We start from the raw sequence: 27984 nt of genomic DNA, 5'->3' as shown, positions 1-27984 counted from the left end.
GCGCAATGCTTGAGAGTCCGCCTGCTGATGTAGGGGACACGGGTTCGTGCCCCGATCCGGGAAGATCCCACATGCCGCGGAGCGGCTGGGCCCGTGAGCCATGGCCGCTGAGCCTGCGCGTCTGGAGCCTGTGCTCCACAACGGGAGAGGCCACAGCAGTGAGAGGCCCACGTACAGCAAAAAAAAAAAAAAAAAAAAAAAAAAAAAAAAAAGAACACAAACAACAAATGTTGGCTAGGATGTGGAGAAAAGGGGACTCTAGTATACTGTTGGTGGGAATATAATTTGGTGCATCCACTATGGAAAACAGTATGGAAGTGCCTCAAAAAACTAAAAATAGGACTATCATATGATCCAGCATTTCCACTAGTGGGTATATATTTGAAGAAAAGGAAGACACTAATCAAAAATATACATGCACCACAATGTTCATAGGAACATTATTTACAATAGACAAGATATGGAAACAACCTAAGTGTCCATCAACAGATGAATGCATAAAGAATATATGGTATATATTAATGATGGCAAAGCTCAAAATTCAATAATTTGGTAGATTACATATTCCAATATGAGTCTACCTTCACTATATAAAAAATGGCAGTTTGATTTTATTATTTCTTAAGTATGAGAAACCTCTCTATGTTAATTATTTTAAATATGTAAAAGTATTAAAACTCATTGCTGCTAGTGCCATAAATATAGGAATTTAAAAAAAATTATCTCAGACATGTCTTGATAACTTTTCGAACAACTGAAAATGTCATAATAAAACTAGATAAAAAGGTTCTTTCTGGAAAAGAATCTCAGCCCAAAAAGATTGACAGTAGTTATATTGGAAGGAAAATGGAGCTGCCAAGAATAACTCCGTTAACACTGACATTCTAAGCAAAAGAATTTAAAGTGTTTCAAATTTTTGTTCATATATGATAGGGTGGCTAAAAATAAAGAGATGCCCAAATAAGGCTCAGAATTGTGATTTACATATAAAAATGTAATGGTTTCAAATTTTATACCATCCATAAAATTAATTCAGAAACTAAATATAGCTGTATGAATTAAATGAAGCTTTTGTTAGCAGTAAAACTTGCTTATAACTTTAATTGCTGAGTAGAAACGACATTTGAAAATTCCTTAGAGAAATCTTAGGGTTTATTTTCAGAATGATATTAAATGGACATGTTTGATTTATTTTCTTCAAATCGACACTTTGAACAAAGTTTTCGTGAAGTCTAAGAAAATTTAATTAAAATAGTTGTATTAAATCCGAAGACAGACAACAGCCATGTGGGCTGCCTGGTAAGGAATTTGGGGTTTTGGCAACATAAAATGACAATGTAACAGAACCAAGTACAGAAGAGTACATAAATGCCTGGATAAAAACAGCTCGATTAATACAATCTCCAGGCAATGCTATAATGATCTGTATTCATAGAGGTATTCTATAATCCCCTAAAATTCGAATCATAGAAAGGATCTAGGAGTTCATCTTCATTTTATAAATGAACTAAGAACAACTTAGGGGGTCAGGTAAATTCCCTAAGATCGTTAATAATTAATGCAAAGTTCAAACCTTATCTCAAGTCTTCAAATTTCTAGTCTTATGTTCTTTTCTCCTTTGTCATGTCTCATTTTTTTAAAGACATAATATCTGAAACATGGCTCTTTACAAATTGCTAAACCCTTTAAAACATGTTTCCTTGTGGTAGTCTAGAGTTCATACCTGTGATTTCATCAAGCTATTAGTTATTTCCTTAATAAAAGTACAAAAATAAGTATTAATTTTATAATTTATGAAGGGATATGAATTAATATTTAATTTATAAAGAATAAATTAAAATGAGTTAAAATTATATCCTTTATACCTGATATTTAGAATAAATATGGCATTTCAAATATGCCTGAAATTTCTTTGCAATAAAATGGGAAAAATTTGAATCTTTGAGTTGGTGAAATAATGCTTCTATTTTTCACTACACCTGTCCTAAAACATCAGGGACCAAAGAATATCTTTTAAACTGTATGCACATAGCTGTTCCTTGATTAAGTAAATGGAGGTAGACAGATAAAGCCATCAAGATACCATCTTGTCTTTCTTATTCCCCCAGGAAATTAGATGCACCCACAAGACTACCCCATTTGTTAAAATCCCATCACCGTCCTCTACTCCAGTGGCTTTCAAACTTAGTTTTATCAGAACCACCTGGTTAAAGGAAAATTACTGACCCCATACCCAGCGTTTCAGATTCATCAATATGAGATGGGGCCTGAGGATTAATATTTTAAACAAAATCCTTGATGATGCTGGTGCTGCTGGCCTGATGAACAAACTTCAAGAACCACTGCTTCACTCTACCTAGTTTATTTGTATTTTAATTAAAGCAATTATACATTGTTATGTAAAATTAATCATTAATTCAATTAACATGTTGACAATTATGTAATTGTCAACATATTTTTTTTCTTAGGCTATATTTTTTCTAAACTGGGGAGAAAACTTGGCCTGGGTTAATATTCATATCCACACTCTCCCATTGTTTAGAACACAGTGTGCTTCAGAGTATTTCAAACAATCATTATGAGATCCCACTTCCATACGATTTTAATCTATATTTCTCACTTTAATATGAGGCCATTTCTTTCTTTTTAAATACTTTTTAAATGGGAAATAATTGTGCTTTTGCTTTATAACAATAATTTTATATTTAATGATTGATATTGAACAGATAATTATATCCTCAAAATTTCTCTCATGAACACTGATTGCTGGTCTTGCTGGAAGAGTATAAAATTGGTGAGTTGTAAAATACAGCCTGCCAGGGTGCTGTGGGATCTAGTAAATCTCCTGGGTTTTTCTTCTACAGCCTGAATTACCAGCTCATTTATTTGTTCTTCCTTCAAATTCTCAGAGATTTCACCTGTTAAATTGCTCTCCCTTTGATACTACCTTGCTTTTCACAATCTAATTGAAATGTGGAACCAAAAAATGGATTCACAGAGAGTGGAATATTTTTTGAGTTTGTACATTCACTAATACAGTTGAAAGCGTGTGTGTGTGTGTGTGTATGTGTGTGTGTGTGTGTGTGTGTGTGTGTAGCCTCTTCTCAACTCTTATGAGGGCGATGAATTTCTCTCTGATATAACTCATCCTCAAAAGTAGTCCTAGGACTTCCCTGGTGGCACAGTCATTAAGAATCTGCCTGCCAATGCAGGAGACACAGGTTCGATCCCTGGTCTGGGAAGATGTCACATGCCGCGGAGCAACTAAGTCCACGTGCCACAACTACTGAGCCTGCGCTCTAGAGCCTGCAAACCACAACTACTGAGCCCATGTGCCACAACTACTGAAGCCCACACGCCTAGATCCTATGCTCTGCAACAAGAGAAGCCACCAGAATGAGAAGCCCTTGCACCACAAAGAGTAGTCCCCGCTAGTTGTAACTAGAGAAAGCCCGCGCGAAGCAATGAAGATGAAATGCAGCCCGAAATGAATAAATTAAATAAATACATTTATTAAAAAAGTAGTCCTGATTTATCATTAAGATCACTAAGCATTTAATATTATTTAATTATCTTTCAAAGATGGAATTGTTAGAGAACAGAATTAAATCTTTGTAGACATGACAAAATTCTTACAAGGCTTTCATTGTGTCTGAAACACTGGCAGTAAATTTCATGATAAATATAGTGCCATACACATTTCTGAGTTCCTCTGTCTCCAAAAAACAAAGAAAAACTACTATTCGCTGGAGAGTTATAAAACTCACAAGAGAATCCTTAAAGCCAATTGTGATTATTATAAAATGAAGCATGTTTGGATTTTACTTGAAATACATCATTCTTAATGAACTGCTTTTAAACACAGGTAACCTTATGTTCTGTAAAATGCTGAAATACAAGGCTTCTAGGCACAACAGATTACAGTGGAACTGGAATTCTCCAAGAACTGGCTGTGGGGTTGTGTGCATGAAGGCTCTTATTCTTAAGTTCAAAAAGGTGAAATATAAACAGAATGCATTCCTTCTGCAAGTCCCCTAGAAACTAGAGTTCAGATGCAGTCAGGAACAACATTAGAATCTACTCTGCAATATCTGAAAAAGTACACTCCAGGCCATGAAAATCTCAAGAAGCATCAATGTGTACTCACATGCTGTACCCTTTTGCAAATGGGCTTGTTTGCTACCAGAATTCTAAGAACTTTGTTACTGGAATTTTTTTTTTAATTTGTATTTTGCATTATAAATCCCAAATAAAATTGAATCACTGTAGCCCCTTTATAAAGTTAACAAATATTATTTATCCTAGGGTTATTTTACCAATTAACTTAATAATTTATAAATAAAATAGGAGTGAATATTTGCCATACACTACATAGCAAAAATGAAATATTCTACTGAGGCTTATACAGAAGTATTAGCCAATGCAAATAATCCATGAGTACCACAGTCTCTTACACATTACCAATCACCTACTTAGCTATTCTTTTTTGAATGTATTTTGTATTATCTAGCTTAAAAGATTTGAAAGAGGGAGGGAAAAAACCTCTTTTCTGCCTTTGCTATAATAAAGCAGTTCAAATAATTACCAAATGTGCTGTTTTTTAACTCTATCTAAAATATCACAAGTCTGATTTCCCTCTTTGCTTTTAGAGTTTGCATGTTCACTCTGGATGAAGGAGTGCTACTCTGCACCCAGGACAAAACTCATAGTGTGAATTTAAGATCAGAGTCACAGGCACATACAGTATTTATTTATTATAAATTTAATTTATTTTTGGCTGCATTGGGTCTTCACTGCTGCGTGTGGGCCCTCTCCATATGCGGCGAGCGGGGGTCAATCTTCGTTGCGGCGCATGGGCTTCTCATTGCAGTGGCTTCTCTTGTTGAGGAGCACAGGCTCTAGGTGAGCAGGCTTCAGTAGTTGTAGCTCATGGGCTCCAGAGCGCAGGCTCAGCAGTCGTGGCTCACGGGCCTAGTTGCCCCAAGGCATGTGGGATCCTCCTGGACCGGGGCTCGACCTCTGGTCCGCACTGGTAGGCAGACTCCTAACCACTGTGCCGCCAGGGAAGCCCCCATACAATATTTATTTATAGCTGATGTTACTTTTAATAATTAACAAAATTTTACAATAAAATAATTAATAAAATTTTACCATAAAATGGCATTATGTTGAAAATGAGTAATATTAACTGGACCAACATTTATTTTAATGCTCCCAGTCCTGGCAGTTTCAGAGATTTGAACAAAATGATTTAAAGAAATATTTTTTTATAAGGTAAGTAGATTTCCTTCATACCAAGAAAGTATTATATTTCAATAACATGAAGTCTTACATAATTGTTCTCTTTGTACTAATTATAGATTTTTAAGTGTTTGCATTGTTTTACATTTTTGGTTTAGATTATATTATCTGTTTTAGGAGAGGTAGTGGACAAATACAGTAAATATTTCAAAAGATTAAAAAAGGGGGATATAAATTAAGTCTCACTGCAAGTTTCCCAGATTTTCTTCTCAGCAATAACTATATTTTCAATTTATTGTGTATCTATTTAGAGATATTTTATGCAAATACAAAAAGTATTAAAAAGATTTAAAGTGGATATCCTGTCATGCCAAGGAAAGGAAATATATTTTAATAGCATATAGATTTCCATAATTACTTGTTCTCTTCCAAACATGGGTTCTGTTTGCTTTATTTGAAATGTATGCCATGATATATTTTTAATCTGTTTTCTTAGATATTATTGAAATTTTAAAGATATTTATTGTAATTAATAGATATATTATAAAATCTTTGTCTTATATTTTTCTTTTTTATGACTCTCCATTATTTTATTAAGCAATTCCAGCACAGATTTTTATAATTTACCTTAAGAGTGAATGCACAATAATAACTTTAACTACACCTGTTTTTTTTGCATACATTTTAATTTTTATTTAGTAATCATTGATTCTCAGACTCATAAGTTTTTGTACTCCATTTGTAGAGTATAATTAATTTAACATGCACTGTACCCATATAGTAACCTGTTTTCCTATTTTTTAAGCATTTAGTGAATTAGGATTTGGAAGAGGGGCTGAGAATAAAAATATCAATTGTCATTTTGTTACAAAATCTTTGAAACAGTGTTAATTGAATTCTATTTCATAAAATCATTCATGATTCTGTCATTTAAAATTTATGAGTTAAATATACCATCCATAGAATTTTCAAAGTTAGGGTACTATCTTTACCTGTGTAACATCTTTTGTTTCTTTAAACATACAATAAAAAGAATAGAATCTGAATTTCTTTCTTTAGACAAACACCAAGCTGTCCCAATACTGTAAAACATAATTTCATGGGTTATTTTGGTAGTGTCTTTGGTTTTGTTATCAGGATAATGGTGGCATTATAATATGAATTTGGGAGTGTTACATTCTCTTCAATTTTTTGGAATAGTTTGAGAAGGATGGGCATTAGCTCTTTGTCATATATTTGGTAAAATTCACCTGTGAAGCCATCAAGTCCTGGACTTTTGTTTTCTGGGAGGGTTTTTTTTTTTTTAATTACAAAGTCAATTTCACCACTAGTAATTGATTTGTTCAGACTGTCTATTTCTTCCTGATTCAGTCTTGGCAGATTTTATACTTGTAAAAATTTGTCCACTTCTTCTAGGTTGTCCAATTTGTTGGCATATAACTGTTCATAGTATTCTCTTATGATTTTTTGTATTTCTGTTGTATTGGTTGTTATTTCTCCTCTCTCATTTCTTATTTTGTTTACATGGGTCCTCTCTCTTTTCTTGTTGATGAGCCTGACTAAAGGTTTATCTTTTTTTTTTAATCTTTTCAAAAATCAGCTCTTGATTACATTAATCTTTTCTATTGTTTTTCGGCTTCTATTTTATTTATTTCCTCTCTGATCTTTATTTTTTATTTTTTTTGCGGTACGCGGGCCTCTCACTGTTGTGGCCTCTCCTGTTGCAGAGCACAGGCTCCGGACGCGCAGGCTCAGTGGCCATGGCTCATGGGCGCAGCCGCTCCACGGCACGTTGGATCCTCCTGGACCGGGGCACAAACCCGTGTCCCCAGCATCAGCAGGTGGACTCTCAACCACAAGGGAAGCCCTCTGATCTTTATTATTTCCTCCCTTCTGCTGACTTTGGGCTTTGCTTTTTATTCTAACTTCTTTAGATGGTAGATTAGGTTGTTTATTTGCGATTTTTCTTGTTTCTTAAGGTGAGTCTGTATCACTATAAACTTATCTCTTAGAACTGCTTTTGCTGCATCCTGTAGATTTTGGAAAGTTGTGTTTCCATTTTTTGTTTGTCTCAAGGTATTTTCTGATGTCCTCTTTGATTTCTTCATTGACCTATTGGTTTTTAGTAGCATGTTGTTTAGTCTCCATGTGTTTGAGCTTTTCCAATTTTTCTTCCCATAATTTATTTCTAGTTTCATACCATTCTGGTCAGAAAAAATGCTTGATATAATTTCTATCCTTTTAAATTTATTGAGACTTATTTTGTGGCCTAACATGTAATCTATTTTGAAGTGCACTTGAAATGACTGTCTGTTCTGCTGCTTGGGGATGCAATGTCCTATAGATATCTTTTAAGTCCAACTGGTCTATTGTGTCACTTAAGAGCATTGTTGCCTTATTGACTTTCTGTCTGGATGTTCTGTCCATTGATGTAGGTGAGGTATTAAAATCCCCTACAATTATTGTATTATTGTATGGTATTATACAATTATTGTATAATTTCTCCCTTTATGTCTGTTAACATTTACTTTATATATTAGGTGCTCCTGTATTGTGTGCATGTATGTTAATGACTATAATATTCTCTTCTTTTTTTATTCCCTTTATTATTATATAATGCCTTTCTTTGTCTTTTGTTATAGACTTTATTTTAAAGTTTACTTTTTCTGATATGAGTATTGAAACCTCCACTTTCTTATCATTTCCATTTTCATGAGATATCTTTTTCCATCCCCTCACTTTCAGTCTGTGGGTCTTTAGCTCTGAAGTGAGTCTCTTGTAAGCAGCATATAAATGGGCTTTTCATTTTTATCCAATCAGCCACCCTATGTCTTTTGATTGGAGCATTTAGTCCACTGAAATTTAATGTAATGATTAATAGGAAGGTACTTATTGCCATTTTATTAATTGTTTTCCAGTTGTTTTTGTAGTTCTCTGCTCTTCTTTTTCATTCTTTTCCTAGGGTTTGATAATTTTTTTAGTGCTATGCTTGTATTCCTTTATTTCTAGTTTTTGTGTATTCATTATACATTTTTGATTTGTGGTTACATGGGGGTCATATATGTTGGCTCATAACTATATCTACTTATTTTAAACCAGTAGTCCTTTAAGTTCAAATATAGTCTGAAAGAACTACATAAAGAAAAGGAAAGATATCCTGTGTTCTTGGATTGGAAGAATTAATAATGTTAAAATATACATACTAACCAAAGCAACATATTTGATGCAATCCCTATCAAAATATCCATGACATTTTTCTCAGAAGTAGGTCAAATAATCCTAAAATTTGTATGGAACTACAAAAGACCGTGAATTGTCAACAAAATCTTGAGAAAATAGAACAGAGTTGGAGGTATCATGCTCCCTGAATTCAGACTATAGTACAAAGCTACAGTAATCAAACAGCATGGTAGTGGCACTAAAACAAACACATAGATCATTGGAACAGAGTAGAGATGCCACAAATAAACCCATACACTTATGTTAAATTAACCTATGACAAAGGAGGAAAGAATATACAATGGAGAGGAGAAGTCTTTTCAATATGTCATGCTGGGAAAAGTGGACAGCTACATTAAAATAATGAAATTAGAACATTCCCTAACACCATACACAAAAATAAACTCAAAATGGATTAAATACCTAAATGTAAGACCTGAAACCATAAAACTCCTAAAAGAGAACATAGCAGAACACTCTTTTACATAATTAATAGCCATATTTCTGGAACTGTCTCCTAAGGTAAAATAAATAAATGCAAAAATTAACAAATGGGACCTAACTGAACTTAAAAGCTTTTGCAGAGCAAAGGAAACCATTTAGAAAATGAAAATACAACTACTGAATGGAGAATATATTTGCAAATGTTATGACTGATAAGGGGTTAATATCCAGAATATATAAACAATTCATACAACTATGTATCATAAAAACAAAGAATCCAATTAAAACATGGGCAGAAGACCTGAACAGATATTTTTGCAAAGAACACATACAGATGGCCAACATACACATGAAAAGATGCTCAACATCACTAATCATCAGAGAAATGCAAATCAAAACCACAATGAGATATCACCTCACACATGTCAGAATTGCTGTCATCAAAAAGATCACAAAAAACAAACGTTGGCTATGATGTGGAGAAAAGGGAACCTTCATACACAGTTGGTGGGAATGTAAATTTGTGCAATCCTAATGGAAAACAGTATGGAAGTTCCTCAGAAAACTGAAAATAGAACTATCATATGATCCATCAATTCTAATCCTGGGTATATATCCAAAGCAAACAAAAACACTAAGTCAAACAGATATATGCACCCCAATATTCGTAGCAGCATTATTTACAATAGCCAAGATATTGAAGCAAATTATGTGCCTATCAACGAATCAATGTATAAAGAAGATGTAATATATATAACTGAATATTATTCAGTCATAAAACAGTATGAAATTCTTATATTTGCAAAACATGGATGGACCTGGAGTGTATTATACTTAGTGAAATAAATCAGAAAAAGAGAGGAGGAGCTTCAAGATGGCAGAAGAGTAAGATGTGGAGATCAACTTCCTCCTCACAAATACATCAGAAATACATCTACATGTGGAACAACTCCTACAGAAAACCTGCTGAACACTGGCAGAAGACCTCAGACCTCCCAAAAGGCAAGAAAGTCCCCACGTACCTTAGTAGGGCAAAAGAAAAAAGAGACAAAAGAATAGGCATGGGACTTGCACCAGTGGGAGGGAGCTGTGAAGGAGGAAAGGTTTCCACACACTAGGAAGGCCTTTGCTGGTGGAGACTGCAGGTGGCGGAGCGGGGAAGCTTCAGAGCCATGGAGGAGAGCGCAGCAACGGGGTGCAGAGGGCAAAGTGGAGAGAGTCCCGCACAGAGGATCAGTGCCGACCAGCACTCACCAGCCCAAGAGGCTGGTCTGCTCACCCGCCGGGACAGGAGGGGTCTGGGAACTGAGTCTCTGGCTTCGTAGGTCAGATCCCAGGGAGACGACTGGGGTTGGCTGCGTGAACACAGCCTGAAGGGGGCTAGGGCACCACAGGTAGCCAGGAGGGAGTCCGGGAAAAAGTCTGGAGCTGCGGAAGAGGCAAGAGACTTTTTCTTGCCTCATTGTTTCCTGGTGCATGAGGAGAGGGGATTAAGAGCGCCGCTCAAAGGAGCTTCAGAGATGGGCGTGAGCTGTGGCTATCAGCACGGATCCCAGAGAAGGGCATGGGATGCTAAGGCTGCTGCTGCCACCACCAAGAAGCCTGTGTGCAAGCACAGGTCACTACCCACACCTCACCTCCTGGGAGCCTGTGCAACCAGCCACTGCCAGAGTCCTGTGATGCAGGGACAACTTCCCCAGGAGAACACACGGCACGCCTAAGGCTGGTGCAATGTCATGCTGGTCTCTGTCACCACTGACTTGCCCCACACTCTGTACCCCTCCCTCCCCCCAACCTGAGTGAATCAGAGCCCCCCAATCAGCTACTCCTTTAACTCCGTCCTGTCTGAGCAAAGAACAGATGCCCTCAGGCAACCTACACGCAGAGGTGGGTCCAAATCCAAAGCTGAGCCCCAGGAGCTGTGCAAACAAAGAAGAGAAAAGGAAATTTCTCCCAGCAGCCTCAGGAGCAGTGGATTAAAACTCGACAATCAACTTGATGTACCCTGCATCTGTGGAATACCTGAATAGAAAACGAATCATCCCAAATTGAGGAGCTAGACTTTGGGAGCAAAGATATATATATATTTTATTCCCTTGTTCTGTTTTTGCAAGTGTGTATGTGTATGCTTCTGTGTGTGATTTTCTCTGAATAGCTTTGCTTTTACTATTTGTCCTACAGTTCTTTCTGTCCGTATTTTTTTTTTTTTTCTGTATAGTTTCTAGCACTGTTATCATTGGCAGATACGTTTTTTGGTTTGGTTGCTCTCTTCTTTCTTTCTTTTCTTTTTCTTTTTTAATTACTTAAAAAAACTTTTTATAATTATTTTTTATTTTAATAACTATATTTTATTTTATTTTATCTTCTTCTTTCTTTCTTTTTTTTCTCCCTTTTACTCTGAGCTGCGTGGATGACAGGCTCTTGATGCTCCAGCCAAGTGTCAAGGCTGTGCCTTTGAGGCCGGAGACACAAGTTCAGGACACTGGTCCACAAGAGACCTCCCAGATCCACATAATATCAAGTGAGGAAAATCTCCCACAGTTTTCCATCTCAATGCCAAAACCCAGCTCCACTCAACAACCACCAAGCTACAGTACTGGACACCCTATGCCAAACAACTAGCAAGACAGGAACACAACCTTATCCATTATCAGAGAGGCTGCCTAAAATCAAAATAAGGCCACAGACACCCCAAAACACTCACCAGATGTGGACCTGCCACCAAAAAGACAAGATCCAGCCTCATCCACCAGAACACAGGCACTAGTCCCCTCCACCAGAAAACAAACACAACCCACTGAACCAACCTTAGCCACTAGGGATAGACACCAAAAACAATGGGAACTACAAACCTGCAGCTTGCGAAAAGGAGACCCCAAACACAGTAAGTTAAGCAAAATGAGAAGACAGAGAAATACACAGTAGATGAAGGAGCAAGGCAAAAACCCACCATATCTAACAAATGAAGAGGAAATAGGCAGTCTACCTGAAAAAGAATTCAGAATAATGATAGTAAAGATGATCCAAAATCTTGAAAATAGAATGGAGAAAATACAAGAAATGTTTAACATGGACCTAGAAGAACTAAAGAGCAAACAAACAGTGATGAACAATGCAATAAATGAAATTAAAAATTCTCTAGAAGGGATCAATAGCAGAATAACTGAGGCAGAAGAACGTGTGAGTGACCTGGAAGATAAAACAGTGGAAATAACTACTGCAGAGAAGAATAAAGAAAAAAGAATAAAAATAACTAAGGACAGTCTCAGAGACCTCTGGAACATTAAATGCACTAACATTCAAATTATAGGGGTCCCAGAAGAAGAAGAGAAAAAGAAAGGGACTGAGAAAATATTTGAAGAGATTGTAGTTGAAAACTTCCCTAATATGGGAAAGGAAATAGTTAACCAAGTCCAGGAAGCACAAAGAGTCCCATACAGGATAAATCCAAGGAGAAACACGCCAAGATGCATATTAATCAAACTAACAGAAATTAAATACAAAGAAAAAATATTAAAAGCAGCAAGGGAAAAACAACAAATAATATACAAGGGAATCCCCATAAGGTTAATAGCTGATTTTCAGCAGAAACTCTGCAAGCCAGAAGGACATATTTAAAATGATGAAGGAGAAAAACCTGCAACCATGATTACTCTACCCAGCAAGGATCTCATTCAGATTTGATGGAGAAATTAAAACCTTTACAGACAAGCAAAAGTTAAGAGAATTCAGCACCAGCAAACCAGCTTTACAACAAATGCTAAAGGAACTTCTCTAGGCAGGAAACACAAGAAAAGGAAAATACCTAAAATAACAAACCAAAACAATTAAGAAAATGGTAATAGGAACATACATATTGATAACTACCTTAAATGTAAATGGATTAAATGCTCGAACCAAAAGACATAGACTGGCAGAATAGATACAGAAACAATATATATGCTGTCTACAAGAGACCCACTTCAGATCTAGGGACACGTACAGACAAAATTAGGGGGTGGAAAAAGATATTCCGTGCAAATGGAAATCAAAAGAAATCTGGAGTTGCAATTCTCATATCAGACAAAATAGACTTTAAAACAAAGACTATTACAAGAGACAAAGAAGGACACTACATAATGATCAAGGGATCAATCCAAGAAGAATATATAACAATTGTAAATATTTATGCACCCAACATAAGAGCACATTAATACAAAAGGCAAATACTAACAGCCATAAACAGGGAAATTGACAGTAACACAATCATAGTAGGGGACTTTAAAGCCCACTTTCACCAATGGACAGATCATCCAAAATGAAAATAAATAAGGAAACACAAGCTTTAAATGATACATTAAACATGATGGACTTAATTGATATTTATAGGACATTCCATCCAAAAACAACAGAATACACATTCTTTTCAAGTGATCATGGAACATTCTCCAGGATAGATCATATCTTGGGTCACAAATCAAGCCTTGATAAATTTAAGAAAATTGAAATCATATCAAGTATCTTTTCTGACCACAGTGCTAGTTACAGGAAAAAATCTGTAAAACACAGAAGCACATGGAGGCTAAAAAATACACTACTTAATAACCAGAGATCACTGAAGAAATCAAAGAGGAGATCAAAAAATACCTAGAAACAAATGAAAATGAAAACACGATGACCCAAAACCTATGGGATGCAGCAAAAGCAGTTCTAAGAGGGAAGTTTATAGCAATACAATTCTACCTTAAGAAACAAGAAACATGTCAAATAAGTAACCTAACCTTACACCTAAAGCAATTAGAGAAAGAAGAACAAAAAACACCAAAGTTAGCAGAAGGAAAGAAATCATGAAGATCAGATCAGAAATAAATGAAAAAGAAATAAAGGAAACGATAGCAAAGATCAATAAAAACTAAAAGCTGCTTCTTTGAGAAGATAAACAAAATTGATAAACCATTAGCCAGACTGATGAAGAAAAAAGGGAGAAGACTCAAATCAGTAGAACTTGAAATGAAAAAGGACAAGTAACAACTGACACTGCAGAAATGGATCATGAGAGATTAGTAAAAGCAACTATATGCCAATAAAATGGACAACCTGGAAGAAATGGACAAATTCTTTGAAAAGCACAACCTTCTGAGACAGAACCAGGATGAAGTAGAAAATACAAACAAACCAATCACAAGCACTGAAATGGAAACTGTGATTAAAAATCTTCCAACAAACAAAAGTCCAGGACAAGACGGATTCACAGGCATATTCTATCAAACATTTAGAGAAGAGCTAACACCTATCCTTCTCAAAATCCTCCATAATATGGCAAAGGGAGGAACATTCCCAAACTCATTCTATGAGGCCACCATCACCCTGATACCAAAACCAGAGAAAGATGTCACAAAAAAAGAAAACTACAGGCCAATATCACTGATGAACATAGGGGCAAAAATCCTCAACAAAATACTAGCAAACAGAATCCAACAGCACATTAAAAGGATCATACACAGTGATCAAGTGGGGTTTATTCCATGAATGCAAGGACTCTTCAATATATGCAAATCAATCAATATGATACACCATATTAAAAAATTGAAGGAGAAAAACCATATGATCATCTCAATAGATGCAGAGAAAGCTTTCGACAAAATTCCACACCCATTTATGATAAAAACCGTCCAGAAAGTAGGCATAGAGAGAACTTTCCTCAACATAATAAAGGCCATATATGACAAATCCACAGCCAACATCACCCTCAATGGTGAAAAATTGAAATTATTTCCACTAAGATCAGGAGTAAGACAAGGTTGCCCATTCTCACCACTATTATTCAACACAGTTTTGGAAGTTTTAGCCACAGCAATCAGAGAAGAAAAAGAAGTAAAAGGAATCCAAATCAGAAAAGAAGTAAAGCTGTCACTGTTTGCAGATGACATGATAGTATACACAGAGAATCCTAAAGATGCTACCAGAAATCTACTAGAGCTAATCAATGAATTTGGTAAAGTAGCAGGATACAAAATTAATGCACTGAAGTTTCTTGCATTCCTATACACCAATGATGAAAAAATATGAAAATGAATTAAAGAAAACACTTCCATTTACCACTGCAAAAAAAGAATAAAATATCTAGGAATAAAACTACCTAAGGAGACAAAAGACCTATATGCAGAAAATTGTAACACACTGATGAAAGAAATTAAAGATGATACAAATAGATGGAGAGAAATATGATGTTCTTGGATTGGAAGAATCAACATTGTGAAAATTACTATACTACCCAAAGCAATGTACAGATTCAATGCAATCCCTATCAAACTACCAGTGGCATTTTTCACCAAACTAGAAGAAAAAATTTCACAATTTGTATGGAAACACAAAAGACCCTGAATAGCAAAAGCAATCTTGAGAAAGAAAAATAGACCTGGAGGAATCAGGCTCGCAGACTTCAGACTATACTACAAATCTACAGTAATCAAGAGAGTATGGTACTGGCACAAAAACAGAAATATTGATCAATGGAACAGGAAAGAAAACCCAGAGATAAACCCAGGCACATATGGTCACCTTATCTTTGATAAAGGAGGCAAGAACATACAGTGGAGAAAAGACAGCCTCTTCAATAAGTGCTGCTGGGAAAACTGGACAGCTACAGGTAAAAGAATGAAATCAGAACACTCCCTAACACCATACACAAAAATAAACTCAAAATTGATTAAAGACCTAAATATAAGGCCAGACACTATCAAACTCTTAGAGGAAAACATAGGCAGAACACTCTATGACATAAATCACAGCAAGATCCTTTTTGACCCACCTCCTAGAGAAATGGAAATAACAACAAAAATAAATGGGACCTAATGAAACTTAAAAGCTTTGCACAGCAAAGGAAACCATAAACAAGACAAAAAGACAGCCCTCGGAATGGGAGAAAATATTTGCAAATCAAGCAACTGACAAAGGATTAGTCTCCAAAATCTACAAGCAGCTCATGCAGCTCACTATCAAAAAAACAAAAAACCCAATCCAAAAATGGGCAGAAGAAATAAATAGACATTTTCCAAAGAATATATACGGATTGCCAACAAACACATGACAGGATGCTCAACATCATTAATCATTTGAGAAATGCAAATCAAAACTACAGTGAGATATAATCTCACACCGGTCAGAATGGCCATCATCAAAAATTCTACAAACTGTCAATGCTGGAGTGGGTGTGGAGAAAAGGGAATCCTCTTGCACTGTTGGTGGAAATGTAAATTGATACAGCCACTATGGAGAACAGTATGGAGGTTCCTTAAAAAGCTAAAAATAGAACTATCATACGACCCAGCAATCCCACTACTGGGCATATACCCTGAGAAAGCCATAATTCAAAAAGAGTCATCTATCTAAATGTTCATTGCAGCTCTATTTACAATAGCCAGGACATGGAAGCAACCTAGGTGTCCATCAACAGATGAATGGATAAAGAACATGTGGCACATATATACAATGGAATATTACTCAGCCATAAAATAAACGAAATTGAGTTATTTGTAGTTTGGTGGATGGACCTAGAGTCTGTCATACAGAGTGAAGTAAGTCAGAAAGAGAAAAACAAATACCATATGCTAACATATATATATATATATATATATATATATATATATGGAATCTAATAATAATTAAAAAAAGGTCATGAAGAACCTGGGGGCAAGACAGGAGTAAAGACACAGACCCACTAGAGAATGGACTTGAGGATTTGGGGAGGGGGAAGTGTAAGCTGTGACAATGTGAGAGAGTGGCATGGACATATATACACTACCAAATGTAAAATAGATAGCTAGTGGGAAGCAGCCGCATAGCACAGGGAGATCAGCTCGGTGCTTTGTGACCACCTAGAGGGGTGGGATAGGGAGTGTGGGAGGGAGGGAGACACAGGAGGGAAGAGATATGGGGACATATGTATATGTATAACTCATTCACTTTGTTATAAAGCAGAAACTAACACACCATTGTAAAGCAATTATACTCCAATAAAGATGTTAAAAAAATCAGAGAAAGACAAATACTCTTTGTTATCACTTATATGTGGAATGTAAAAAATAAAACAAACAAATATTTATAACAAAACAGAGACAGACTCACAGATGTAAGGAACGAACAAGTGGTGAGCTGTAGGGAGAGTGAAGGGGGAGGGGCAAGATAGGGGTATGGGATTAAGAGATACAACCACTATGAATAAAATATTAGATAAGCAAGGACATATTGTACAGTACAGGGAAATATAGCCATTATTTTTAATAGCTTTAACTAGAGTTTAATCTATAAAAATATTGAATCATTATGTATATACCTGAAACTAATACATTATTATAAATTGTCTATAAGTCAATTAAAAATATGATTTCATGCTTTTGCTAATATGGAAATGATTTCAAAAATACTAAATAGTTGATAGCTTTTGCCCAAATATTCAAAAAATATAAATTGCATTTGAAATATAATGTAAATTATTGCAACTCTGGTTTTATTTCTGATGTTAGTCCTGACATCCACATGCTGTATATAGATACAAAGTTTTTTAGGAGATCATTTCGTTTCAGCTCTTAAACCATTGCCTTCATTCTGAAAGTAGGGTAGATCCATAGAGTTTTCTCTGAGCCCATTATTTGGTTGTATTGGTTTTGTTTTAATTTAGAACATTCGGAAACAATAAATTTGTCTAAGTGGTGGATTCCCATCTTATTCTTTATATAGTTTCATCTGATTCTAAGTCAACTTACTATTTCACGAAGAAGTAAAAAGGCTGTGGTAGAAATGTGGGCTGATAAGCAAGAAGATAGATAGAGATGGATGATAAATAGATAATAGATAAGTAAATAGAGGCAGATAGAGATGTAGAGATATAAGTACATAGGCTAAGTACTGATATCTATGTATCTCCATATACACCTACATCTATCTACCTACCTATCTATCTATATCTATATATATATCTGACGGAATCTGAAATGCAGGAATCTCAGTTGTGTAGAATTGAGTTGCTTATACTCTGTTCACAGGATCTTCTCATCAGCACCCTTCTTGTGGTTCTAATGTTTTCTCTTTAATCTCATGCTTCAATTGCATCCTCTTCCTGACATTGACACTTACTCTCATAGATTTATTGAATTTATGTCTAAGTGATATATGTGTATACATAAATATATAAGGTACTATTTGGAAGTGATTCGTATAAATTTTAATGGTTTTTGTCATTTCTGGTTCAATATATTTTAGAACAAGTCTTCCCAAATATAGTTTGTTCTTTTTTTAGAATTGCTGAAAAATTAATTGTATCTATATAACATATGGTCCTTTACTGATGGAAGAATAAGATATATTTAATACATTACTATCATAAGCAATGCATAGCCAAAGCTTTCTGCATGGCAGGGTACATTCATTGGGCTACCTGCGACCTCACCTACAGTTGGCATTTAAAGTCCCCATGCATACAAGATGCATCCCACATCAAGAAAAAGATAAGTATATGTATGTATGTATATGTATAGCTGATTCACTTTGTTATAAAGCAGAAACTAACACAACATTGTAAAGCAATTATACTGCAATAAAGATGTTTAAAAAAAGAAAAGAAAAAGATATGTAAATACATTCTTTCTGTTTTCTGCTTTAGGGGAAGCAAAGGAAGCTTACTCAGTCAGGAATTGTGGGGAATTAACACCCATGAATTACCCTCAACAGGTGGACTGAATTAGTGACCAGAATCTAGCTTGCAGAGGCCAACTCTGAAGTATAATCTCAATGTTTCCTCAGTTGGGCACCAAGAGAATTCACCTCTACTCATCCACAGATGTTCCTAGCTCCATAAAACATACCTTGCTGTTTTTTCTTACTTCCCTGCCAAAATCTTCCTACTCATTTTTTCCAGATACCCTGGATCACTTCCCAAATTAATCAGTTTCACTCAAGCCCTTGTCACAGCCTTTGAGAAGAATCAGTTGAAGATACAGTGTAATGACACACATTTCTACATATGATTCCCTGAGAATTTATGTTGGCTTGATGGTGGTAGGGTGTGAATACAGTGAATGTGAAATACTGGATTACTGCACCCAGTTCTCTACTCCTCCCTGTTACAGAATTATTTACTCCTGCCCATGGCCACGTGACCTTGCAGTGCCTTCCATTCCAGTAGAATATATTCCCTTACACCACTGACATTTGAATTGGTCATGTAGCTAGAAACTCTAATGGGATTTTAGTGGCCAAGATGGAAGCAGAAGCTCAAATGTGCTTTCATGATTTTTCTTTACCTCTTGCGCTCCTAAGATACACCCTGAAAAGAATATGCCTCAGAGAGCAGCTGCTCCTTCAGCCTGAGCTCCAAGATGATATCATGTGGAGTCGACATAATCCCAACTAGAAGTCAGAGACCAACAGGGCCCAGCCAAACCCAGCTGAGATCAGCCAAATTAGAACTGCAAATATGTAGACAAAAATAAATATTCTGTGTACCTGTGAGATTTTTGAGGTTAATTGTTACCCAGAAAAATTTTAATACCATAATTAGTTTCACTAATAATGTTGTAGAACAATAGTTCTACAAAATAGCTTCCTAATTATATATACCATAGAGAATTAATATTCAATATGCTAATACTTACCAATTTGTTAGGTGTAAGGTGGTATCTCTCTGAGACTTTAATTTGTATTTTTCTGCCTACTGGTGAGATTATATATCTCTCTATATATTTTTAGCTGTATGAGTTTTCACTCATAAAAAATGATTATTCATTTTCTTATAGTTTTCAACTGGGTCTCCTTTAAAGTAATTCACTTATATTTTATGTATTCTTTTGTGTTATTGTTTTGTTTTCCATATTGTAATGAATGCTTCTATTAATTTTGTCAGTATATTTCAGTGATGACAAATTATTTTGATTTAGTCCATTTACACATATAAATATACACAGTATAATATATACATATATAATTTAATATTGGGCTTTGAGGATCTTCTTATCTTTCTTGATCCTTTGATAAAGGTATTCCTATATGTTTTCTTCTATTGACTTTATTGCTTTATTTCATAGTCAAAGTAATAGACTTTTGTTTCATGTGGTTGGTGATAGACTGCTAATTTTATTTTTCTTTATCAGCTCTTTTCCACTGCTATGTGACATCACAGACATATCTATATCAAGGTTCCAAAATACTTCATTTTCTGGGCTCTTTATTATGTTCCAAGAGGCTCACGGTCTCTGCATCAACACTGCACAGTTTTATTGCTATAGCTTTGTAGTGTTTCTTAAATATCTGGTGGAGCAGACTTCATTCCCTCAACCCCACCCCACGGTATATTTTTTACAACAGTTTTGTCAATTCATGGACCTTTATAATTGCTTTTTTTTTTTTTACTGTTGAACGTTTATTGAGCTCTAACAATGTGATAGGTGCCACACAAAACATCAGACACAGTACCTGCTCTGTGGGCTTATAATCTAATTTAAGGACATGATCATTTTTTAATGTTGCCATGAGTTGGCTGTTTGTGAAAATGAGCTATTAACTGCATTGGTTAGTGCAGCAAAAAAGTCTGTGAAATCAGACTTTTTAGCAGGTTCCCTATGCAAGTAGGCATGATTGCTCATATTATTCTCTCAAACTGTGGTTCCCATTTCCCCAAATTTGGGGATTTTTGAGATGTGTATAAGTGTCTATAAAGAAAGACACCAAATGCACATTTCTGAAAACCATGGTTCAAATCTGGCCTCTCGTCCAGAAGAAAAAGTTTGGTTATATATTCAGAAAAATGTTGTTATTCAAAATAGGTCCTAGGAGAAAATAGTGATGGGGGCCAAGTTCCTGTTCAGTGTTCCTGGAATGTCCACAAGAGCAGCTACCCACGGCAGCCTGTCAAATGCCCTTTACTCTCAAGGTCTTTTGTCTTCATAGCCCAGAGATGAAATGCTTAACATTTGCTGGGTTCTGCTTGGGCATGTTCCCCAGGGGAGGTGTGTTTGAGGGTAGAGCCCTCTCAGTGCCTCACAGATCACAATGCAGATGATTCCTGCATAGGCATTGGCATTGGTCCCTGCATCCTTGGCAACACACCACACTAATTTAATTTCTATCCCCAGAAAGTAGCAAAACTACCAGAGGCCCCCAGAATGTATCAGTAACTTGTAAAAATGGAACCTGTTAAAATCTGTCACTGATACAATCTGTATATATACTGCTTATGAAAACTTGTCCTTTTATCATCATAGTAAAGTCAAGTGCTAAGTAACACTTTTATCTGTTGACCACTTAGCAGAATAAACTGATTTCATATGGAAGGAAATGTAAGATAACTCATATGTATTTAAAGCAAATTATTTAGTTTTCATTCTCGTTACTTCTGTGCCTTCTTTATAGTATCTTCTGTCTCTTCACTTTGATCCTGATGAACTAAGTCACCACTTATTATATTTAGATTCCCAATCCTTTATTTGTGTATATCTTGAATTTCAGTAAGATATGAAATGCAGACTCCGGGGTTGCATTTTGTAATGATACAAGGATCCTGAGGAAATACTTTCACAGAAGCCTTTTCTAATAGATTCCCCTGTGCTTATGGAAAGTATCAAAAAGGACCAACTGGCACATTCTGAATGTATGTTCTCAACAAGTAATCTAAGTACAAATGGGAAGCTCTTGCCTTTCTGTTTTGTAAACTCAGATTATGCTGACAAGCCATACTTCTAAATAATTTGAGTTGAAAAGGTTGCCTGCATGTACATTTGTCATTTTATAAAGAGCAACCAAATCCCTACCCCACCTTATCTTACAAAACAACCCTTAGTATTTTTTAAGTTGCATAAAAAAACAAATACATGAATAAATAAACAAACAAATGTATAATGAAGGGCTTTGACCTCTTGCTCCAAGCAGTAAGTGAAAGAACTGATAAATGAAGCTGAGGTCCTCCCTCAGTGCTTCTCCTTAAATAGTTATGCTAAAAATATTTTAGCTGTCTAAACTCTGTACTTGCTTCATTTTCATTGGAACACATTTTGTGAGCCACAACTGAGTTCCTATATAGGATATCTCCAGAATGCAAATCAGGAAAAAGCAGATTTTATTCAGATTTTTTTGTTAAATTGAGCCACTACTGTTTGGTATGCGGGCACTAGATGGGTTAAAAAAAACAGCTGGCCTGATAAAGACATGCTAAAGAAGGTTTACTTTATTTGAACAGTTATGTCAAGACTGGCTTTAAATTCAATGAAATATTGAAGACGATGGATTGTTTGAAAGTCCTGGTTTTGAGGGCACAGGAGCATGGTCTGAATGAGTCATTCAGAATTCATCGTGCATCCAACTAAACCCAAAATTCATGCTTACCCATCCTTTTTTTTTAATGCGACAGTCTCAGTCTTCTCACATCGGTGCTTCTCTTCGTGCTAGAACTGCTTATGTCTACAGAGTCCCTGAAGAAGCAAAAATCCTTTTTTTAGCATTAAACATAGCATATGGAGTTCTTCCTCAGCTCTTGGCCTATCACTGTATTTGCAAGCCAGAGTTCTTCATAAAAACAAATTCTTCATAAAAACAAAGGCAGATGAAAAAGCTGAATAAAAGCATTATTTTATGTTCTTTCTCTCTAGATTACTGACTTTTGTTATTTTCGTACTAGTATTTGGTCCCATTCCACTCTCTTCCCATACAGGAACATTTAAGAATACATAAATTCTTGTTCCATACTGTATATGTGAGCTATCATAGGAATTATGTGGATAAGTTTTCTTTTTTTGAAGGAAAATTGAAGTTATTCAGAAAGCTTGTTTAAAGAAATATATTTCAAGTTATTTGTGAATAAACTTGACCACCTATCTCAATGTTCTGTTTGCACACATTAAATATAAGTGAAAAATTACAATTTAGCTCCTATAATAGTGAGCATGAAAAGGAAACTATTCAAAAGTGAAAATGGTCTATGCATATTAAAAATTTCAAAATAGCAAATACAGATGGAGAAATATTTTTGCATATAAGATCTATATGTTTCATTATCAACCTCAATATAAAAGACAAATTGTCAGAATATTTAAAAGTGTTGTTTGAAAACTATTTTCCCAAAGAAAGTATATTATTTACTGCTGTTTCAAAAATTGCTTTTACTGAACTTTTTTTGAGTCTAAATAGCTAAGGAGGGATCTATAACTTTATCATTACCCTTATTTTACTGGTGACTGGAAATGTTTCTATTGTATTTCTGTGTATATTTTTAATAAATTATTTTTGGTCTTTTATGAAGACAAATCTTATTAAATTTGAAACATTTTGTATATTTTTTTTTCAGAAAAAGTTCTGTAGTCTTTACGCATTTTGTTTTAAAAATCTGTCACTTGTATGTTCCAATTCAAAATGTCATCTACATTCTCATGTTTTAGTGTGAGCAATGAAGAGGACTTTTGATGAATTAATTAAATTTCATTACTTTTAAATTGAAATGTTCAAAATTTAAAAAGTAACTTTTAAGGAAAAAGAACTGGATTGGCATTCCTATGATCTTTTAATGAACTTTTCATATTTGGAAGTGTGAGTGGGTATAACAGAGGAAAATCAATATTTGCTAAGTAAGAGAAACAGACCAAAAATCCAGTCACCTCCTCAGAGCACAGGAGTGTTAAGTGGACAGGTGCTTTCATGCCCTCAGCTGCCATCATCACCACCACCACCACTACCATCATCATCATCAACGGCCCTAAGCTTTTAGAGCCACTCATATTTTTCCTTCATGTTATTTACTAGCTCTTCACCAAAATAAGAAAACCAAAAGAAAATGGAGTCCAAATCAATGCAAGTGTGTGAATTTACGGTCCACTGAACTGGTAAGTATCTTAGACGTGAAAACAATCATGTAGCCAATTCCTCTCCCTCCTTGCAGTGTTTAAAAAAACCCTAAAACCCATAGAGTGTTTTAAAAAAAAAAAGAAAAAGAAAACCCTCACCTGCATTTGATTCTATTGTCAACTTGCTGTAAACAATTTTTGCTTTAATATATGAATTACACTAATACCTCACATTACATATATGAAGCCAAATTACACTAACCTAGTTGTTTACAACCTCAAACCTTACTCCCAGTATACATTCCAATAAATTTATTCTGTAAAAACAATACTTTTTTGTTTTTGATTTTTTTTACAGTAAAGTTTTCAACTACAAACCTTGAATATGCAAAAGATGTTCCAAGGACAAGCATAACAGGATTGATAAAACCCAAACTAACTAAATGTGTTCTCACAATACAAGCTGGCATAAAAATAAAATTAATTTTCTATTATCACAATTGCAACAATAATGTACACATAATAATGGTTTGTGGATGAGCATTAATTATTCTAATTCTAGTTCCAAAATAAAACAACAGATCATTTTTAGTTTATATTTAAAAGTCAATGCTTTGTCTTACTTCCCAAAGGGCTACTGCTGATTCCAGCTTTAAAATGTAAAGTATCAAACTTGAGTAATTAGCTCAAATTGTACTGAGATTGGGAAAAAAATAAATCATTGCCTTGTTTTGGAGTAACACAGAAGACTCACTAACTTCACATATAGAAACTGAGTTTGTGTACATTAACAACATGAGTTTTGAGAAGTATATGCTGTCAACTAGCTATTTCTAATATGGAATAGATATTTTACAATATGATTAAACTTTACACATGGCCTCAAAACTGAAGAACAATTTTAAGTTCATCTTCAGTATGCCAACATTATGTATCTAGGAATTGGTTCCTGGGTTCTGTCACAGAGAGGAAATCCCTTAAGCATTATATTGAGTGGTCATTTTAAAAAATGCTAATTTATATTTAACTTAGTGTTTGTTTGGTGATGGTGGAGAAAAGGCAGGAGAGTGATGAACATAACTGCCTTGATAACGGATCCTAGACTTGTATAAGCTTGTGCAAAATTCTGGATAATCCTTAGTGGTTAAGGGCAACTTCATGCAACCAAATAACATGAAATTAAATCAATAACCTTAAAAAGGCTAAAATGTCTTTTTCCACCAAAACGAAACAGAGAGGAATGTGAATAATGTACATACAAACTGGGGTTCTGTCAATGACAACAAGGACTATGTGTTGGTTCATATCAAATCCAAGAATATTAGACAACCAAACGTATAACCTTCTTGTGGTTTTCTTAATATGCAGCATTCATTATGGTAGTTAGGTCCCTTCACTGGTTTTTTACAAGTCTGAAGTTGTGTTTCTTGTGTCATTGCCGGCATCTCCACCCTCAGAGCTGCTTTTATTTTCTTCTTCTTTGCAGTCCTTGTCATCTTCATCTCCTGGAGATTACCAGGACTGTTTAGAGGATTTCTTTGAAGTGTATGACTTTTTCCGTTTTGAGCCTGCTTTTTCATTCTTTCTTTTGCCTTTTCCATCTTCTTCTACTCTATCACCTTCTTCCTCACTGCTTGCCTCTGCATGCAGTATTCCCGCCTTCTCCCTCGGTTTCTGAAGAGTTCTGTTGCTGAATTGCCTGGTACCCAACAAACTTTACTGCTGGGTTATTTTCTATTTCCCACAATCCATCATTAAATCCTTTCCGTTTGTTTGACTTCCCAAACTTGTCTTCGTATTCCTTATAAGGGAAAAGGTCTTTGGGCCCTAGAAATGCAGTTTCATGGGTGCCAAAAAAGAAGATAGGATACGTATTTGCTGGAGGCTTCACAGCTCCCTCTGGGAGTTCCTCAATTCGGGCCGGCCAGTGCGGGTAGCCCTTCATCTTGCCGAAGACCAGGTCGCTTGCCTTGTACTTGCGGGGCCAAGGACGCGCCATCTGGGCCGCTCCCCTTCCTGGTCGTCCGTGGGCTCTGAGAAGAGGCTAGGGGGCCGCCCCTCCGCGGGCCAAGGGACTGCGCCGCACTCCCCGCGGGCCTCGAGGCGGGCAGGCGGGCGGATAAGCTGCCGCTCCGACGAAGGGAAGCGGCGGCGAGGCGGTATAATTGCTTATCAATTTTAGAATCAGTTTTTCGGGATCCTTTAAAAATTCTGCTTGTTTACGGAGTGAAGTGCATTGAGTTTTATTATAATTGGAGGGAAATATATATCCCTGCAATCTTAGTCTCAAAACCAATAACGTTTTCATTGTATTTAAATTTAAAAAAATAATTCTGATGGAGTTTTAAAATGTCAGCCAGGGCTTCCCTGGTGGCACAGTGGTTGAGAGTCCGCCTGCCGATGCAGGGGACACGGGTTCGTGCCCCAGTCCGGGAAGATTCCACATGTCGCGGAGCAGCTAGGCCCGTGAGCCATGGCCGCTGAGCCTGCGCGTCCTGAGCCTGTGCTCCGCAACGGGAGAGGCCACAGCAGTGAGAGGCTCGTGTACCACAAAAAAAAAAAAAAAAAAAAAAGTCAGCCAAGTCCCAACAGACTCCCTAATCCACTCATAGATCCTTTATATGTGCTCTTCTCTCTGCTAGGAAGATCCCCCCATCATATTTTGCCCAGCGTATTTCTACTCTTCATATATGGCTCATTTTAATACTTATTTTCTCATGGATACCATTTCTTTAACTATATAAATTACCCCATTCATGTTCAATAAGTATCATATATTAAAATATTGCTCTTAAGACACATGGTACCCCAAGGGTCATCATTCTTGAAAAAGTAGAGTATACTAGTAAACACTACTTAATACATTTTCAAGGGTTAATTTTACTTTGTATCTTTTCTACCCTCAAACGCTCTCAAAAAAGAAATGAAGAGGTAAATATTCAAGTTTGTAAAATATAATCTCAAGAAAAACATAGTACTATACTGACTGCTTACTATGTGCCAGACAATTGACACATAGAGCTAAATATTATATATTTTACATAATTATATAATATATATTATATATGTGTTATATGTAATGTCAAATGTATAAATGTGTTATATGTAATGCCAAAATTATAGAGGGCTCATTTCCCAGGTACTAATCTAGGAGTTTCACATATATTAATTAATTCAATCATTATGACAACTCTATGAGGTAGGTGCTATTATTATCATGCCTAGTTTATAAAAACTGAGAAAAAAAGAAATTAAGTAAATTGTTCAGGTCACACAGCTGAAAAGTGGTGAAGCTAATATTTAAATCCAGCAGTGTGGTTTGAAGTCTACACTTTTAATTATGCACTTACATCTGTGCTTATAAGTTCCATATTAATTAATATTCACAATAATCTGAAATAGTAAATAATTACATTGAAATCATTATCTAAATGAGGAATCTCAGAATTCATTTCCAAAATTTTCAAAGGGCACATAAACTTCTGAGGCAAGTATTTAGAGTTGTCTAACTTTATATTTTATATGCCAATAATTATTAGATAAATGAGAGGAACTCCATGTTATATTATGTATTATATCATGTAAAATATGGTAATAAAAGCACAGCAATTTTATTGATTTCTAGATATTTTCAAAATATAACATTCAATCATTGTTTCTACTAATATACGCATTTTTCTGTTTGACCACCAGGATCCAAACTGATATTTTCAAAGACTTCTCCGTTATGGAACAATGATCTTAAAAAGAATGTCAGGTGATCTTAAAAAGAATGTCAGTTAAAAAGGAAAACAAATGAAATTTCAAAATCTATTTTTAGCAACTTTTATTAATTTATGTTTACTCTCACAATTATTATAGGGTTACAAAGGAAATATTTAAGGGGTATCTAATTCAGTGATTGAATATTAGATTCCCTAGATGTGGTCTAAATATTAAAGATGCTAAAAGATTATGAAATGTAAAATTTTTAAGTGTGCTGAGCACAAAGCTGACTTCCTTCAATCACTCAGAGAAAGCTGTCTAAATCCAAACTCTTTTGCTCATGTCTGTTCTGAAGTATGGAAATTTGAGCAAAAAATAATAGCATTAAGAATTACATTAAAATTTAATAAAGTGTTAGGCCTTTTCAGCAAGGATTTGCTTTGAAGTAAAGCTATTTAAGGTCTTACATATTGCCACAAAATCATTATTAAACCATTCTTTGAAGTTCCAGATGCTTGTAATTACAGAAACTATACTTTGACATGATATAGAACAACTTAAGTCATTTTAA

At 35.3% G+C, this 27984-nt stretch overlaps 1 pseudogene; it reads right to left on the bottom strand.

Annotated features, from left to right (window-relative positions):
* Positions 1-24919: 24919 nt before the first annotated feature.
* LOC101272545 (hepatoma-derived growth factor-related protein 3-like) lies at positions 24920-25707 on the bottom strand (annotated as a pseudogene).
* Positions 25708-27984: the final 2277 nt, after the last annotated feature.

Source organism: Orcinus orca, chromosome 5, assembly GCF_937001465.1.
Source record: "Orcinus orca chromosome 5, mOrcOrc1.1, whole genome shotgun sequence".
Taxonomy (NCBI): domain Eukaryota; kingdom Metazoa; phylum Chordata; class Mammalia; order Artiodactyla; family Delphinidae; genus Orcinus; species Orcinus orca.
Note: the sequence above shows the minus strand (reverse complement) of the source record. Positions and strands in the feature narration are given on the sequence as shown.